At 39.3% G+C, this 19744-nt stretch overlaps 1 long non-coding RNA gene and 1 pseudogene across 1 annotated transcript; both read left to right on the forward strand.

The window, feature by feature from the left end:
* Nucleotides 1-5253: 5253 nt before the first annotated feature.
* LOC147524855 (putative disease resistance protein At1g52660) lies at nucleotides 5254-11796 on the forward strand (annotated as a pseudogene).
* A 77-nt stretch (nucleotides 11797-11873) lies between these two features.
* On the forward strand, nucleotides 11874-14412 carry LOC147524856 (uncharacterized). Its single transcript, XR_015220907.1, has 3 exons — nucleotides 11874-13037; nucleotides 13639-13865; nucleotides 13936-14412. It is a non-coding gene; the product is annotated as an uncharacterized LOC147524856 (long non-coding RNA).
* Nucleotides 14413-19744: the final 5332 nt, after the last annotated feature.

The raw sequence follows: 19744 nt of genomic DNA on the forward strand, positions 1-19744 counted from the left end.
AAATTCCTGAGTTAAAGTTTTTTTTTTGGGTTATTGTGTGTAACTTGAAAAAATGGCTCCCAAGATGTCAAATGCTAAGTTTGAAGTAGAGAAGTTTAATGGGAAGAATAATTTTGGGATTTGGAGAATCCAAGTAAGAGACATCCTCATCCAACAAGGTTTGCATAAGGCTTTAAAGGAGATTAAATCTAAAGCAGCGAGTATGAGTGATGATGATTGGGAAGAGTTCGATCTACAGGCTTGTTCATCAATCCGGTTGTGTCTTGCTAATGAGGTTATATATAGTGTGATGGGAGAAGATACCGTTGCCGGTATTTGGCTCAAGTTAGAGTCTATGTATATAACAAAGAGCATGACTAAGAAGATGTACCTTAAGAAGCGTCTTTATCGGTACATGATGGTAGATGGTTCAATGATGCAAGAGCACGTTAGTGAGTTCCATCGACGCCTAGCGGATTATTTGAATGTTGGCATGAAGATGGATGATGAGGATCAAGTGGCATGTTTAATATTCTCTTTGCCAGAAAGCTATGAGCATCTAATGACTAACTTTATGAACAGAGAAGATGTAGATCTCGACGAAGTTCAAACTGCACTTCTTTCTTATGAGTTGATGAAGAAGACACGAGTTGAGAATAACATTGATGCAGGACAGGGGCTAGTGGCAAGAGGAAATTCGTATGAACAGAATTCTACAAGCAATGAGAATTCTAGGTACAAGTCAAAGAAGCCTTTAAAACATGTACAGTGCTACAATTGCAATGAAAAGGGACATTACGCAAGTAATTGTCCTCACCTGAAGAAAGAGAACAAGAGAGATGGTTAGAAAAAAGGTAAGGAAAAAATTGAGGCAAGTTATGCTTCAGGCTCTGAAGGGGATGAGTTCAGTCTCTGTGTGTCCACACAAGACTATATGACTGAAAGGTGGATTCTTGATTCTGGATGTTCCTATCATATTTGCCCGAATAGAAAGTGATTTACTTCTTATGAGAGCATTGATGGTGGTTCTGTATTGATGGGTAATGACGTTGCTTGTAAGACGGTATGAATTGGAACTATACGAGTCAAGATGTATGATGGTGTAGTGAGGAATTCAACCGATGTGAGACATGTTCCTGAGCTAAAGAAAAGTCTTATTTCTCTTGGTACCTTAGATTCCAAAGGCCACAAGTTTGTGGGCAAAGGTGGAGTCCTAAATATTGTTAATGACTCTTTAGTTATTATGAAGGGTCAAAAACATGGAACCTTGTATACTCTGATAGGTAGTACGGTGATATGCAATGTAGCAATGGGTGCATGTAGTAATGATTCTGAGTGCACTAAGATATGGCATATGCGTTTAGGGCATATGAGTGAAAAGGCTTTGTCTGAGTTGTGCAAGCGAGGGTTCTTGAAGAATTTGAAGAAGCCAAGTATGGGGTTCTGTGAGCATTACGTCTATGGGAAGTAGTGCAGAGTCAAGTTCAAGTCAAGCAAGCACACGAAAATAGACATCCTTGACTATGTGCATACGGATGTTTGGGGACCCTCCAGGGTGGCTTCAAAGGGAGGTAACCGCTATTATGTCTCATTCATTGATGATCATACTTGCTATGTGTGGGTATATATGATGAAATTGAAAGATGAAGTGTTTGAGACATTTAAGAAGTGGAAGACAAGGGTTGAGAACTGCACAGATAGGAAGGTAAAGACATTACGGTCTGACAATGGTACTTAGTATACCTATGGACCTTTCCAAGAGTTTTGTGCGTAACAGGGAATTGCCAGACACTGGACAGTCAGGGGCACGCCACAACAGAATGGAATGGCAGAGAGGATGAATATAATTTTACTTGAAAGAGCGATATGTTTGCTGTCTAATGCCAGTCTAGGCAAAGAGTATTGGGCAGATGCAATGTCCATGGCGTGTTACCTGTACAATAGGTCACCAATACCAACTATAGATTGCAGGACACCTTATGAGGTGTGGTCAGGTAACCCAGCTGATTATAGTATTTTGCGAGTGTTTGGATCGACAGCTTACTACCATGTGAGGGAAAGCAAGCTAGATCGTAGAGCTAAGAAGGCCATATTCTTAGGCTTCACAAATGGGGTCAAGGGATACAGATTGTGTTGTCTAGAAGACCACAAGTTCCTGGTCAGCAGAGATGTTACCTTTGATGAGACTTCCGTGTTATCTTCGAAGAAGTTAGGAAGTAGCTAGAAGCGTAATGGTGAATCTATAGAAGTTCAAGCTACTGAGCTTGAGCTGTCTAATGCAGCAGATGACTTGTTTGATCATGATAAGGTACCAAATCATGAAACCACACAACAACAGGAAGAAGAGCAAGAGCATCCTCAACTTGTAGTGGCTGACCCTAGGCCAAAGAGACAAGTTAAAGAAGTGCACAAGTATGGGCACGAGAAGCCGGTGAAACACTATGGTCAGGTGGATTTAGTGGCATATGCACTGAATATTAAAGATGATGAACCAGATAGCTTCAAGGAAGCTGTTAGAGATGCTCATTACAGAGATTGGTTGGTAGCTATGCAAGCAGAGATTAAATCTCTTGATAAAAATCACACATGGAACCTAGTTTTATTGCCAATGGGAAAAAGGACTATCGGCAGTAAATGAGTGTTCAGAAAGAAAGAGGTCCTTCCTGAGTCCGACAGTACTGGGTACAAGGCAAGAGTGGTAGCAAAGGGTTTTTCACAAAAGGAAGGAGTCGACTACAATGAGGTATTTTCCCCGGTGGTCAAATATACGTCCATTCGTGTGTTATTGAGTTTAGTTGCTCACTTCGACTTGGAGTTAGAGCAACTTGATGTGAAAACTGATTTCTTGCATGGGGACTTGGAGGAAGAGATCTATATGAGACAACATGAAGGGTTTGTCATTGCTGAGAAAGAAGATCATGTATGCAAATTGAATCGGTCACTGTACAGGTTAAAGCAATCGCTCAGGCAATGGTACAAGCGATTTGACACGTTCATGATGCAACATGAGTACACCCGAAGTAAGTATGATTGTTGTGTTTACTTTCGTAGGCTTCGTGATAATGACTTCATCTATCTCTTGCTTTATGTGGATGACATGCTTATTGCTTCCAAAAGTATGGTGGAGATAGACAAGTTGAAATCTCAACTTAGCTCTGAGTTTGAGATGAAAGACTTAGGTGGAGCTAAGAAGATACTGGGCATGGAGATTGACAGAGATAGGCAGAAGCAACGGATAGTTGTATCTCAGAAGAAATACCTTCAGAAAGTACTTTCGCATTTTGGTATGGAGAATGCAAAGTCGGTTTCTACGCCTTTGGCTGGGCATTTAGGCTTTCAGCTAAGTTCTCTCCTAGTTCGGTGGAGGAACAAAAACATATGGCACATGTTCCTTATGCTAATGCAGTGGGCAGTTTGATGTATGCTATGATGTGTACACGCCCAGACATTTCACAGGCAGTTAGTGTTTTAAGCAGGTATATGGCTAATCATGGGAAGCAACATTGGGAGGCAGTGAAATGGATATTAAGGTACTTGAAGGGTACCTTGGATGTAGGATTAGTTTATGGTGGAGGCACTTGTTATGTCAGTGGATATGTGGATTCAGATTATGCAGGTGATCTAGATAGACGACGATCGACTACTGGTTATGTGTTTATGATGCATGGTGCACCGGTTAGTTGGAGGTCTATGCTACAGGCTACAATTGCTCTATCTACTACTAAGGCAGAGTATATGGCAGTGGCAGAGGCAATGAAAGAGGCATTATGGCTTCGAGGTCTTCTAGATGATATGGGTATTGAGCATAACAGTGTTGCTTTGCATTGTGATAGTCAGAGTGCTATTCATTTGGCAAAAAACAAGGTTCATCATGCTCGGACCAAGCATATTGATGTCCGTTATCACTTTATACGGGATTTCGTTGAGGATGGTGATGTAGCACTTGAGAAAGTGGACACCCATGACAATCCTGCTGATATGCTGACTAAGGTTGTCACTGGAGTTAAGTTCTAACACAGTTTAGACTTGCTCCAAATCCTACATGTTTGATAGAGCCCTTTGTGGGCATGGCCCTTATGTGTTAAAACCTCACCGAGGTGGAGAATTGTAGAGAAAAAAGATGTTTTCTCATTCTGGTGTGAAGGGCGCGACCCGCGCTCCATTTACACCTGGACAAGGCGTGACCCACGCTCATGCATTTGGTGACTTGTAGGCTCTTCAGTGTGACCCGCGCTCAACTTTGCCTGATAGAGGGCGCGACCCGCGCTCCACCGTATTTCAGCACGAATTTGCCTTTTTTCGAAAGTTTTCTGAAATAGGATAAATATAGGTTTTTTCTGTATAAACCTAACTTTTCCAAAACAAAGAAAGAGAGAGATTATAAGTGAACAATTCTTTGTGAGTTGAGTGTTCATTCTTTGTGAGTGAATTGAGAGACTTGTAATTTGTTACTCCGGACATCTAGTAAAGCTTGGAACTCGCAGTGTGGACGTAGGCAAATTGCCGAACCACGATATATCTCGTCTTGTGGTTTGTTCTTCTTTTATATTAATTGTTTTACTTTAGATACTTGTTATTTGATATTGAGAAGTGTTGGGATTACTTTGGAGGGTGTTGAAGTCTTGTCTAGTAAGAATGATCGATCCTTGTGTAGGATTGATCTATTGTAGTGGGTAACGTTGTTTCCGCAGTGTTATATTCACAACAAAATCCATCTACCTTTTTTGACTTTTGAAGTCAATAATAGTGCAAGCTATTAAGCAAACTACTTTCTCTAGTGTGAAGAAACAGAGTTGGCTTCTTCATTTTGTAATACAGGGAGATCCAAGGGTGTGCTTTCTTGAATTTCGTTGTTCTACAAGAGTAAGTGGAGTCTAAGAGTGTGCTTGGTGTTTGTTCCTGATCAGATCAGCTTTTTATTCCATCCAGTTTATAACATCAGTTCTTAACAACTATAAGGTCAGCTCTATATAGACTATAAATTCTCTTCTACGTACGTACCTTATTATAGGTCAAACTACTAGTGTTGTTCTTCACTTCATGTATTATAGATCAAAGTACTAGTGCTCGTCTTATTATATATGTAATGCTGTAAAACCAGCTCCATAGTTTACGTGGTTCTTGGGTAATTTCTATACACATATTGGCCTGGCATGAGAGTTCAAAAAATGCTTATTTTGCTTATCGTTTACTAGTTTTGCTTTTCCTATGATTGATTTAGGTATGGTATCGTCACTGTTTAACAACTAATTAATGCCTTGTAATGACAGGAATGGAGATCCTTGTAGCAGCTATTAGAACCATATATTGAGTTGTGGGTGTAACAACATGAACACATCACTGGAAGAGAAGCGTAAGTATATGAAAAGTTTGAAAGAAGAAGTTCAGTCGTTGAGAGACAGAAAAGAAGAATTGATTGCCCAAGTAAACGATGTCAAAGCAAAACTGTTGATTGTGGAGGGGGAAGGAAAGACACGCACAAGTAAGGTAGAAACCTGGTTAAAGAAAGCCAATGGTGTTATATCCGAGGTGGATGCGGTGCAAACCAAAGGCGAAGTACCAAACAGTTGCCTAGGTGGAGTTTTACCTAATTTCAGTTCAAGAGCGAAATTGGGAAAACAAATGCTGAAGTTGATTGAAGAGATGACTAATCTCTTAAATGTTGGTCAATTCTCAGGAGAGGCTTTAGCGTTTTGTGTTCAAGAGGCAGGAATGGAGATGGCAGCACCAAGACTGATTGGTAAAACTATTGCTGAAAAGAACTTGGAGATGGTTTGGGAATATTTAATAGGTAATGAATTTCAGAAAATTGGTGTCTACGGAATGGGCGGCGTGGGGAAAACTACTTTAATGATGAACATTAATAATCAACTCTTGCAACCATAGTACAAAATATCCCGATATATCGTTATTTCAAATAAATATAAATAATGTATCATTATATATCAAAAAATATCTAAAATATCCACGATATTTGTCGATATTTTGGATATATCTACGATATTTGCATGTGAAACAATGTCAAATATCCCCAAAGAGATAGATATATCCACGATACATATCCAGAAATTGAATATCGATAAATACCTATATCCTGATATTTTGTACTATGCTTGCAATAACAAAGTCGTTTCGAAAGTGTATTGTGGGTCAATGTATCCAAAGATGTTGATGCTTAAAAACTTCAAATGCAGATTGCAGAAGTAGTCAAATTGAATCTTTCTGATGAACAAGATGCAGCTAGACGGTCATCATTGTTGCTCAGTGCACTGTGTAGAAGGGGAAAGTTTGTTCTTATCCTAGACGACATATGGGAGGCATTTGATTTACAGGATCTAGGAGTTCCTAAACCCACAGAAGACAATGGGTACAAGATAGTATTGACTACCAGGTCAAAGAAAGTGTGTGAAAGGATGTTGTGCCAGAAAGATGTCAAAGTGGAGTAGCTTTCTACGGATGAAGCATGGGAATTGTTCTTGGTAAATGTCGCTGAGGAGATTGTTCCCAAAGTGGAAGAAATTGTTGCAGAATGTTATAGTTTGCCCCTTGCAATCATCACAATTGGTCGAGCTATGAGAAAGATGGATGTTATTGAGTGGCCAGTTGCATTATCAGATATGAAGGAATCTACAAGTTTGAACATGGACATGGAGGAGAAGGTTGTAAAGGAACATTTTAGTTCACCTTTACATACAAGATTGGAGGGAGAATGGGGGTTGAATATGGTAAAGACCGAGTTCGTTGATGAGCGAACTGCCTACGTATCTTCTCTTGATTCTGGGGGGATAGAAGAATCAGGTCTGACGTAGTTCACGCAGGTGGTATTTATAGTTGTTGAGTATGAAAATCTGCGCAACACATGTAAAGATGAGTACAGTTGTGTGGTTGAGATCAAGGATGCGTGTATGGCTGGTGTTAGTAGGAATCCCGCAATGATAGGGAGTGGTTGGGTTGTGCCAGTACGGCTCTGGTAATGATTGCATCTGGATAATGGATGATGTCATTAGATGGAACATTCCACATGAGGGTGTGCGAGCTACTCTGGAGCGAGCTCATAGGACGAACATCTTAGATCGCGGTGTATGAATTGAAGGTGTACGTCGCTCGGAAGCGAGCTGAGTATACCACTTGCGTGCGGTGAATTGCTATGCAGCAAATTCGAAGAACGAGACATGAGGTCGATATGGTATTTCTGTTTGTGTTGGACACGTGTGTGGTATTCATTGGATGTGAATACTACTCCCTCACACAGCCCCCTTTCAGTAGGTTGCTTTGTACGGAAGAGCGATCTGATGAGAGAGAACGATAGCACGTGTTTAGCACATGTGAGGATGCGAGCAGTTGTGAACAGAAATGCCGAACGTGCTACTGAGGTCGGTGCTTGTTGGATAATGAACTGTTGTGAGACGATAGCTGGCACGTGGGAGAATCTGAGCAAAATTTTGTATTATGAAACGCATCATTTGCTCTTGAAATACCATTTTGATGTTTACATCTTGAATTTGACATAGAAGTGTATGTGGTGAATTCTGAGTATGCTGCAGTTTGAGAGGGCATTCGTGTTCAAGTTAACACGTCATCTCTAGTTAACCTTGGGCATACATGGCCATGACTAGAGAATAGTTTGTAGTGCTAAGTAGCATCTAAGCTTTAGTAAGCATATTAATGTAGAGAATGCTTGTAGCTTTGTTAGAGCGTTTATGCTGGAGAACGTTTGAACTCCTGAGAGTATTTTAGTTTGGCTACGTGTGCGGCTCGTTGAGAGCGTTCTGCACTGAGTTGATCCTAGAATTGTAAGCTCTCAACTAGTGAGAATTGAGTGGAGCCTAGAGTGGTAGGTCGTCAACTAGTAAGAACTGTAGAGGCTATGGAGCCAGGTAGCTCGAGTGAGCGTGGTAGCTTAAGAAAGTTTGTTGCTCGCGGAGAACGTGTTAACCTAAGAAAGCTTGTTGCTCGCGGAGAGCGTGTTAGCTTAAGAAAGCTTGATGCTCGCGGAGAGCGTGTTAGCTTAAAAAGTTAGCTTAAGAAAGCTTGTTGCTCACTGAGAGCGTTCTCACTGAGTTGATCCTAGAAGTATAGATCCTCAACTAGTGAGAATTGGAGAGGCTCTGGAGCTTGTAAGCTCAAGAGAGTGTGCTGCTCGCGGAGAGCGTGTTAGCTTATGAAAGCGTATTGCTCACTGAGAACGTTCTCACTGAGTTGATCCTAGAAATATAGGTCCTCAACTAGTGAGAATTGGAGAGGCTATGGAGCCTATAAGCTCAAAAGAGTGTGCTACTCGCGGAGAGCGTGTTAGCTTATGAAAGCGTATTGCTCACTGAGAGTGTTCTCACTGAGTTGATCTTAAAGGTGTAGGTCATCAACTAGTAAGAACTAGAGAGGCTATGGAGCCTATGAGCTCGAGAGAGCGTGTTGCTCATGGAGAGCGTGTTAGCTTATGAAAGTGTATTGCTCATTGAGAGCGTTCTCACTGAGTTGATCCTAGAAGTATATGTCCTCAACTAGTGAGAATTGGAGAGGCTATGGAGCCTGTAAGCTCAAGAGAGCGTGCTACTCACGGAGAGCGTGTTAGCTTATGAAAGCGTATTGCTCACTGAGAGCATTCTTACTGAGTTGATCCTAGAAGTATAGGTCCTCAACTAGTGAGAATTGGAGAGAGGCCGGAGAGGAGTGTTGTTAGCTTATGAAAAGCTCAAGAGACCGCGATCCTTTGTCCTCAACTAGTGAGAATTGGAGGCTATGGTGTTAGCTTATGAAAGCGTATTGCTCACTGAGAGCATTCTTACTGAGTTGATCCTAGAAGTATAGGTCCTCAACTAGTGAGAATTGGAGAGGCTCTGGAGCCTGTAAGCTCAAGAGAGTGTGCTGCTCGCGGAGAGCGTGTTAGCTTATGAAAGCGTATTGCTCACTTAGAGCGTTCTCACTGAGTTGATCCTAGAAATATAGGTCCTCAACTAGTGAGAATTGGAGAGGCTATGGAGCTCGTAAGGCGTGTTAGCTTATGAAAGCGTATTGTCTTTAGAGCTCTCACCGAGTTGATCCTAGAAATATAGGAGTGAGCGTGTTACTCAAAGTGGCGTCCGCGTGACCCAAGTGAGTCTACCTGCGCTAGTGAGCTGGCGGCTCTAGTGAGCGTCCTGATTTGGAGATCGCAGTTGATAGCTAGCCTTGACAACAGGAGCTTAGGCGACCTCAAGGGTCTTGACACCAGGAGCTGGGGCGACCTCTGGGGTCTTGATAACAGGAGCGGAGGCGACCTCTGGGGTCTTGACACCAGGAGCTGGGGCGACCTCTGGGGTCTTGATAACAGGAGCGGAGGCGACCTCTGGGGTCTTGACACTAGGAGCTGGGGCGACCTCTGGGGTCTTGATAACAAGAGCGGAGGCGACCTCTGAGGTCTTGACAACAAGAGCGGAGGCAACCTCTGGGGTATTGACACTAGGAGCTAGGGCGGTGACGCTATGTAGCGTTTGAGCTCGAGTGAGCATTATACTCAGCTGGGTGTCGTGACCCGAGTAAGTCTGTGGGAATCCTAATTTGGAGATCGTCGTCAATAGCTAGCCCTAGTTTATTTTTGAAGTTTTAATTGACCTGTACAAAATGCGAGCTAACACCAAAGAGTTAGTACGAACTAACAATAGTAATTATGGAGATGCATAGAGCATAATAACTGAATTGAGTCTATTGAGATGGCAATAACTAGCCCCAGTTCGGAGATGGCTGTGGCTAGCCCCTAGTTTGGGGCTTGATGAACCTATACAAAATGCGAGCTAGCACCAAAGAGTTAGTACGAACTAACAGTAGTAATTCTGGAGATGCATAGAACATAATAGCTAAATTGAGCCTATTGAGATGGAAATGACTAGCCACAGTTCGGAGATAGTTGTGGCTAGCCCCTAGTTTGGAGCTTGATGAACCTGTACAAAATGCGAGTTAGCACTAAAGAGTTAGTACGAACTAACAGTAGTAATTTTGGAGCTTGATTAATTGCACCCTGATCGATTCGCTGCGACAGCTCGTTAATATGCTGATTAACTTCATGGATACCGTCCTCTGTTATTGCACCAGCTTGGTTTTGCGCGTCCACTTGTGATTGTAACGTAACATTCTCCTGCCTGAGCAGGGTAATATGCTCGTTCATCGTACCTAACTGACCTACTAGACTCTGGATTTGAGCTTCGAGGTTTGCCATGCTTCGTGGGCTTGAGGATTTTTCTTTTTGGTTTAGAAAATTAGTAAGTGGTTTCTAAAGAAATCGAGGCCATAGACGGTGCCAATATAAAGGAGCGTTTTAGCTCACCTTTACATACAAGGTTGGAGGGAGAATGGGAGTTAAATATGGTAAAGACCGAGTTCGTTAATGAGCGAACTGCCTACGTATCTTCTCTTGATTCTGGGGGGAGAAAAGAATCAGGTCTGACGTAGTTCACGTAGGTGGTATTTATAGTTGTTGAGCATGAAGATCTACGCAACACATGTAAAGATAAGTATAGTTGTGTGGTTGAGATCTAGAATGCGTGTATGGCTGGTGTTAGTAGAAATCCCGCAATGATGGAGAGTGGTTGGGTTGTGCTAGTATGACTCTGGTAATGATTGCATATGGATAATGGATGATGTCATTAGATGGAACATTCTACATGAGGGTGTGCGAGTTGAGCTACTCTGGAGCGAGCTCATAGGACGAACATCTTAGATCGTGTGTACGAGCTGAAGGTGTAAGTCACTTTCGGAAGCGAGCTAAGTATACCACTTGCGTGCGTAAATTGCTATGCAGCAAGTTCGAAGAACGAGAACATGAGGTCGATGCGGTATTTCTGTTTATGCTGGACATGTGTGTGGTATTCATTGGATGTGAATACTACTCCTTCACAAAGGTCATTCAGCGTCTGAAATTCAGTTATGATCAATTGAGGGAAAATCATCAGAAGTGTTTCTTATATTGTGCATTGTATCCTAAAAATTTTGAAATAAATACTTGTGAGTTGATTGAGTATTGGGTTATGGAAAGGTTAGTCAAGGGATTGAGCAAAGAAGATGAAATGCTTCGTGGCCATGTAATACTAAATATATTAAAGCGTTGTTGCTTGCTAGAAGAAGTTTCTTTAGAAGGTCATGATTATGAAGTTGAAGAAGACCTTGTTAAGATGCATGATTTGATTAGAGATATGGCCCTTTATATCACGAAATCAAATCCTATATTCATGGTCAAAGCTGGTTTTTTATCTGAAAAAGTTCCGCATGAAGATGATTGGTCGGAAGATCTTGAGAGGGTTTCATTTATGTGAAGTAGTGTTGTAAATATTTCAATTCTTTCCAAATGCCCCAAACTCTTGACATTGATCCTTTCTCAAAGAAGGTACAATGTTAAACTTAAACACGTTTCTTGTGAGTTTTTTATGCACATGAAAAGTCTCACGGTTCTCGATTTGTCTTGGACTTTAATCGAGTCGTTACCAGATTCAGCATCAGATTTGGTGAATCTTCGTGGTTTACTCTTATGTCAATGTCATAATTTAGTTAGAGTGCCTCCTCTATCCAAACTTCAGTCGCTGAGAGTGTTGAAGCTGTCTTTTTCTGCCATCACTGAAGTGCCTAGAGGGATGGACATGTTGTTCAACCTCAAAAGCCTTGATCTCAGTGACAATGATAAAATGAAAGAAATAATGTTCCCCACATGATTGATACCCAAGTTTTCTTTACTTCAAGAGTTAAACCTGTGGGGAATGAAACCAGATAATGTGTATGCGCGAGAGAGAGGGAGAGAATTTGTGCAAGAACCCTCAAGCTTGAGACACTTGGAAAATCTTCGTATCCAATTTCGCGAGTTGTCAGACTTTATTGGCTATGGTGAATTTGAAAACTTTGAAAGGCTAAAAAAGTACTTCTTTTCAGTCGGATTTCGCTTTTATATTGATCAATTGATGATCGCCTTGAGAGAGGGTATATTTGTCCAACGAAAACGATATTCCTTGCAATACCCTCTCACTTCCGAAACACACTCAAATTCTTCAACTTCGACACTTCCATGAAATCACAAGGTCATCAAAGTTGTCCGTGAATGATTTGACGGATCTAAGATCACTTGAAATTCGTTATTGCGATTCAATCGAATTCATGGTGCCAGAAGAGAAGATGGGTTTATATTTGTGTCGGGATCTACGCAAGATATATGAGAAGGTCCCAGCACAAGGAGCTTTTGAGTTTGGAGATCTGGCATTGTTGTAGTATAAAAAATTTATTCTCGACAAGGTTGCTTCAACTGCTACATAACTTTGAAAGATCCAAATTTGGAATTGTGAGCAATTGGAGGAGCTAGTAATAGCGGATGGAGATCAGAGCGGTGTAGTAGTACTCTTCAGAATAGTGATGTCATTCCAGTACTCCCGAGGTTATATAAATTGAGGTTGAATTGTTTGCCAAAACTGAAGAGCACTTGGAGTGGGATATTAATGCACAACAACTCTTGGCGGGATGTTACCTTTCAATCTTTAAATCAACTGGACTCCCTGTTTTCAACGAGGTTATTACAACAACACTTTCAAAACCTGGAAAAGATTGTGCGGAATTGGAAGAGCTAATTGTAGAATAAGAAGAAGAACCAGGTGAAGGGCGCAGCAACAGACAACACTAGCACTCATATTATTGATAACACCATCACACTTCCTATGTTGAAGACATTGGAATTTCGTAGCATACCAAAACTAAAGAGCATTTGGAAGAGCGTGATGGTTTGTGACTCTCTTCAAACTGTTCAAGTAATTGGTTGTCCTGAATTGAAAATGCTCCCTCTGTTCAACCAAGAACATCAATCGGCACCACCTTCTCTCAAAAGATTTTTTGGAAACAGAGAGTGGTGGGATTCACTGGAGTGGGATTATCCACGTCCTGAACATCTCTTTTGTTCGTTTTAATTATCCTTTAAAAATTCCAGGCCACCATTGAAGCTCGAAAGGTGATCTGTAAATAACCTTGAAGATGATTGAATCATTGAAGCTAGCGTTTTCGGAAAAGGTGATTTGAAGACTTTGTCTCACTCTTTGGACGCTGATTCTTCTTTGGTAAGCTCTCAAACCCAAACCCTAATCAAAATTAGGTGTTTTTTATCTGTTTTCATTTGGTAGGTACAAATGAACTCTCTCTCTCATGTTTGAAAGAATCGAGCTAATGCTAAAGTTTATGGAATTCAGGTATTAAGCCAAGCTTAGATTTATCTTATGGTTTTATCTTAATTATCTGGAGTAAAAACTTATAAGTTTATCTTGATGAGATTTTAGAACCCTTCGACCAAATCTCTCGTTGAGATTGCTTAAGGGGTGCCAACCTTGTTGAGATGGTAAAAATAAAAAGTACCCATTTGTTGTTGATTTTTTTACGTTGCCCGAATTAATGGTATTCCTATTAATTCTGTGGTATGAATCACCTTGGATGGATAAGACTGTAGGTTGATAAATCTATTAGCTCTCTATTCTTCTCTCGATTAGGGGAAAATGCCTTAACCAGATGTCGACTACAACTCGCTTTTCCTCCCTACCACAACCCTAGTATTGCATCATTGTCTAACTCAGGCTAGCAAAATTTATTTCTTAAGAGTTTGCAAGTCTCTTTGGCATTCAGAAGCTTGAATTCAATATTTCTAATCAATTTCATATGTTCCTCAAGGAGATCGCATTCTACATGGGTTTGGAGCTTGGAAAGATCAATATAAGGCGGTTTGCTGACGGCTAGATTTATGTTCAATTACAAGAGAGTGTTAGACATTGTGATGTCCTCCGGCAAATGAGAACCTTATGGAGCTTTTGGTAATGATAGATGCTGGTCGAAGAGCATCAGCTAAAACTATTACTGCAGTGATTCCGTATTTTGGATACGCTAGAGCAGACAGAAAGGTACTTTTCTCAGACTTTAAAATAATATCAGTGCTATAGCACTTGCTTCTGATCCAATTTTTCACACCAGAACTAAACATGTAAAGGTTGATTACCACTACATAAGAGAACTTGCTGTGAACAAAGCAAGTGAAGTGAAATATGTACGTACACTTGATCAACCAGCTGATATTTTTACTAAGGGTCTCTCTGCGTCAAGGTTTCAAACTCTACAGTACAAGTTGGCCGTCGGACCATAACTAGTTGAGAAATGGTAATGAAGATTATTCAAGTTTCTGACATTTCAGATTGGGAGAGGGATAGTGTCTACAGTTCAAGCATTCAGTGCTGCACACTTCAGCTTGAGAGAGGGTAACAGAGTATATGTTGTAGCCTTGCTAAGCAAGTACTGAAAAAGGTGTACTGATGTAATTCTAGAAGCCTAGCTGTTTGTAGTCGGTTAGTTAAATGACAACTGTATACAGTTAAGTTGGTTTCATTGCGTTTGTATAAATACCTGTAAGCATTCTGTTTTGAGTAATGAGAAAATATCTTCATTCTTCAGAAATCTATTAAAGGTTACCCAGTTTATTATTTAGTGTGTACTTAAGTATGTTGTCGTCCCCTACTTGGGTGAAATACTCTGAAAATGAAAATCTTGAATGGGATGTACTTGCAGTTATTGTAATGCTTTTATATTGTAATGACTGATATACGCACTTAAACTTGGTCGAAGATCTTCTCATCATCAAGTCAGACGAGGCACTTTCTTTGCTTAGGAAAGTAATGGATTACCCCTTCCTGTTGTTGCAGGTTTTGCAAGCATGCATTATTCTTGCAACTGATCTTAACTGCAAGAACACTGCTGCTTGTTACTTTGGCCATTGAAGGAAGAGTTGGAAGCTCACAAGTTCAGATACAAGAGAATTTCAGAACAGTAAATTGGTAGAACACACTCACTTCATGCTAAAGTTGCCTTCATTTACTAGTTGGTGTCGAATGAGTTGGTCCAATGAATTGGGACAAAAAACAGAATCATAACATCAGTGACCCTATTCACCATTGTAATAAATGTTATGTTTGAGAGAGTTCATTGGCGAACTTTGTTTCTATTGTGGACAGAGTTTTTTCCAATTTGTGACTAGCTTTTGATTGACTACTGCCTCCATTCTTTTGGAGCTAGTTAGTTTTCTGTACCATGTCTCCTTAGTTAGCACATTAATTCAAGTTCCATATTAGTATTTCAATGTCTCGATGTTCATATAAAGTTACTGACTTGTTGCGTATTGCAGTATTGCCTATATTAAGCTGTATGCCTGTATCTGGAGGCACCCTGACAATTTCTTTATTCATAAACTCCTGGAATAGGATAGACTCTCACTAAACGTGTTGTTTGACTGTCCTTATAAATGAGATTCATTGTTTTCCAAGAATCAGAAGCATCAATGACCCTATTATGTTGTTTATGGGGGAACCTGACTCTCCTTTCTACATCCATAAGGGACAGGACTCCAGGAACATTTTTATTTTCTCGTTCCTAAGCTCAATGGGGACAACGCATAGATCAGGTCGATTATGAACCTATGAGTCAAGGAACTTACGTTTTCACATTTTTGTCATTATTTTTATGCTCTGTGCAGATGGAAGTTGGAATTGAAGATTTCCTGCATATTATGGAGTTTGAGTATAGCAAAAGCAAGTAAGAAAGTATAGCACAATCAAATGGTATTACAATATATGATGCAATAATTTATAGGCTCTCGCTACAAGCACCTTCCATTTTGTGTTGGGGCGGACTCAAAAAAAAAATTATTACAAATTTGCCATTGACTTAAAAAATATGTTTTGTGTTGGGGCACCTCCGGAACTACATCAATACAACCTGTTACAACTTTTTATTGCCCTTCACCCTAAAAGATTTGCCATAATAACTTTGATTTGACGCAAATAATTGAGATTCTATGTCATTATTCTTTTTTAAAAGAAATAGTTGTTTATAGTTGAGTTTCATATCGATACTTGTAGGTATGGAGATGCCATTTCGATACTTAAGGAGTGTCAGGTTCCCCCATAAACAACATAATAGGGTGTTTATGGATGCCATTTTAAGGAAATTGCATACTTTTGGAAGAGAAGATAAGAACATGCCTCATGGAAGAGAAGATGTTTCAAGAGTATACAATTTCCTTAAGTTTTCCTGGCATAGTGGCTAGAGGAGAAGAAGGAAACTGGTTCTAAGGTTTTATTTCAAGTTGGGTTTTTTTTTGTGGAGGGTATACAAGACAGTGTGTAGTACCCAACACAATTGCAGACCCCAAATTGGGCCGGGCTTATTTGGGGTCTGCCCAACACAAATATTCAGCTCTGTTGGGACCAAGACCCTGTATTCATTGCTATTGTAGTAACAAGAAGCCCAATTTCAATTCAAAACAACTGTAGAGGACAATGTTTTGTGATAATAACTCACAAAACCATTTTCATCAATGAAATAACTCACGGACCTAATTTCTTGATTTTAATAACCCTCAAGGACAAAATAAGTTGGCCCGATTTATTTTATATTTCTTAAATACCACTTTTATCCCTTTCCGTTAATAAACAAAATTACGAGTGAGAAAATCCAAAACCCCTTTTTTCTCCAACTGACCTGACTTTTTGATTCATGATGCGCACCTCATCAAACTACAAATGGAATCCCTTCTCTGTTTTAATCAATGAAATTACGAGAGAGAAAACCCAAAACCCCTTCCCTGTTTTAATCAAACGAAATTATGAGAAAAAAAAACCTAAAACCAAAGTCGAGAAATAAACGAAGTTGTGCGAAGCTTCAGTTATTTTAAAGAAGTTGAACAAAGATGACAATCATTATCCAACAAATCAAAGACATTGAAGATGAAGTATCACACCATTATCATTTTTTCTTTTTTTAATAATTAAACCCTGGTGGATCTTTAGCTCAAATGGGCGAGCATTTTGGAGATATCCAAAAGTGATGGTGGTTCGATTCCACCAAGATCCTCTAAAATTTTAATGTTAATCAAACAATGATTGTTCATTTTTTACTATTGAACATGTATTGTTCATACCTACTTTAAGTATAAACACGTATTGTTCATATCTGTTTTTGGTATAAACATTTATTGTTCATATCTGCTTTGGGTTCATGTGTTTTTGTTGGTATGAACACGTATTTTTCATATCTGTTTTGGGTATGAACAATAAATGTTCATTTATTGTTCATATATGTTTTGGGCATGAACAATCAATGTTCATATCTGTTTTGGGTTCATGTTTTTTTTAAAATCATATATGAACAATCAATGTTCAGATATGTTTTGGGTATGAACATTTATTGTTCATGTTTGTTTTGGGTATGAACAATCAATGTTCATATATGTTTTGGGTATGAACAATCAATGTTCATATCTGTTTTGGGTTCATGTTTTTTTGGGTATGAACACGGATTGTTCATACCTAAAGAAGGTATGAACAATCAATGTTCATATATGTTTTAGGTATGAACAATCAATGTTCATATCTGTTTTGGGTTCATATTTTTTTTAAAAACATATATGAACAATCAATGTTCATATATATTTTGGGTATAAACATTTATTGTTCATATATGTTTTAGGTATGAACAATCAATGTTCATATCTGTTTTTGGTTCATGTTTTTTTGGATACCCAAAGAAGGTATGAACAATCAATGTTCATATCTGTTTTGGGTGTGAACATTTATTGTTCATATCTGTTTTGTTAATACCTATTGTTCATAGCTAATGTTCATAATTTGGGGTATGAACAGTTAATGTTCATATCTGTTTTGGGTTCATATTTTCATAGCCACAATCAATATTCATAGCTGATGTTCAATATGGATATGTATGAACAATTAATGTTCATACCTATTGTGGGTATGAACAATTAATGTTCATAACTAGATCAATGTTCATACATGGATAGGTATGAGCAATGCTTGTTCATAGCTCAAATAGGTATGAACACTCATTGTTCATAGCTAATGTTCATAATTGGGGGTATGAACAATCAATGTTCATAGCTATTGTTCATACATGGATAGGTATGAACAATCATTGTTCATACCTATTGTGGGTATGAACAATCAATGTTCATAACCGGGTTGTTTCAGTTAGGTCGGGCCATTTATTTTTTTTCTTCAGGGGTATACTTGACCTTTCATCTACCCGAGCCGTTCTTATTTTGCGTCAAGGGTAAACTTGAACTTTCATCCACCAGGTCCTTGTGAGTGATTACAAAAATAACGTGTCCTCTAGAGTTTTTCTTTTAGCTTATTTGTCCTCTAGAGTCTCTCCCTATTGTAGTAATTTCTAATGGATGTAATCATTTGTGAGATTTATTATTTTCTTCTTGTAAGAATTTTAAAAAAAAATATGGAGCTTGAGATGCGCCGAGAATCCACCAGGTCTGGGCCTAATACATATGTGGAGGCAGAGACCCTTGCAAAGTTTGAGTTGATGGATGGTGCCCCAATTAGGGGTATATGCCTCTTAGTCGTATGTCTATTGATAGATTCTGGATAAAATGAGTTATGTATTTTCTTTCTTTAAATGGCATAATATCATATACTACTAAACGTGTATAGAGCAAAGGATTATGAAGTAAATGATGGCTGCTATTTGTATTGCACAAGTGTTTTTGACTCGTGTCAAAGTAGAAGGCTTGAGAGTTTCCCACAAGACCCCAAAGCCCTCAACTGCTTTGCAACTTTTTCTTTTACACCTGCAAGGGCCTAAGGATATACTCAGTTGTATCAGTTTGATACCACTATATTGACAAGACTACCTATACGCTATATTAACAAGGCTACCTCAGGATAGAGCTTCTTTTTTTTCCCCAGGGATCTCCTTACATGTAATTGATGGATTCCTTGGTAGCCGCTAGGCAAGTATATCCCCTCAATGGAATTGCTCGAACTACTGGCTAACTTGACTTTTGTTGTGCAGTACATAAAAGAATATATATATAGTGTCCTGACTATATTGTTTAGGTTGAACAGTTAGTGAGTGAGGTTTTTCCTTAATGGGGCTAATTTGGTATAGTTTGTTTTCACGAAGGACTTGTTTTTCAATGTGCTCATCTGTCGGCGGTATATGTTTTCATTTATGCATTCTAACGAGACTCCACTTCTAGTATCTCTATTGGGCGGTCTTGTGTTTGACCTATGCATATTTGTTGGTTGTGTGCATCATCCAAGTCTGTCTGATAATACAACAAACTTAAAGGTGAAACTTAATCAGCATTCTACACAGGTCAGGCACTTCTTCAGGAAGCTTCAAGCATTGGTATAAGATGATCACATTATTATTCATTGTCCTTGCAATCATAACCATTATAAGAGTATTGCTGCCTGTTTGTTCAAATTGCAAATTTCCCCTCCAAATGCCAGCAAATTCATTGTGTTCATAATGGGACTTGGACAATTGTAGTTGGACGGAAGCAATGGACAACACAATGTTTCAGGGATTGATAGAAGAAGTTATAAATGTAGGTAGCAATGCTACATTGAACATTGTAACATACATAATTAAGTAGTCTCTTATATATTTCTTCCTTTAATTGGTTTTTGTAATCTTATTGTATAGAACCAAAGTATTCACTATTCACTAGAAGTTCATATCCAGGGCCAGTTTTAGGTAATGACCTAAAAATACTATGGAAGGAATGCTCCTGCATCATTATGTAGCCCAATAACAAGTTGAGCCTCCATAATCCACCACTACATACTCATCATCATATTTCAATCATTTGTATTAACACCAGTTGCATAATCGAAAAGGCACGAAGTTAAACGAGGACAATACAATAAGATAAAAGGAAATATGTGCAAGCAGATTCTACCTTGATTGGACCTCATAG

Source organism: Coptis chinensis, chromosome 1, assembly GCF_015680905.1.
Source record: "Coptis chinensis isolate HL-2020 chromosome 1, ASM1568090v1, whole genome shotgun sequence".
In the NCBI taxonomy this organism is placed as follows: domain Eukaryota; kingdom Viridiplantae; phylum Streptophyta; class Magnoliopsida; order Ranunculales; family Ranunculaceae; genus Coptis; species Coptis chinensis.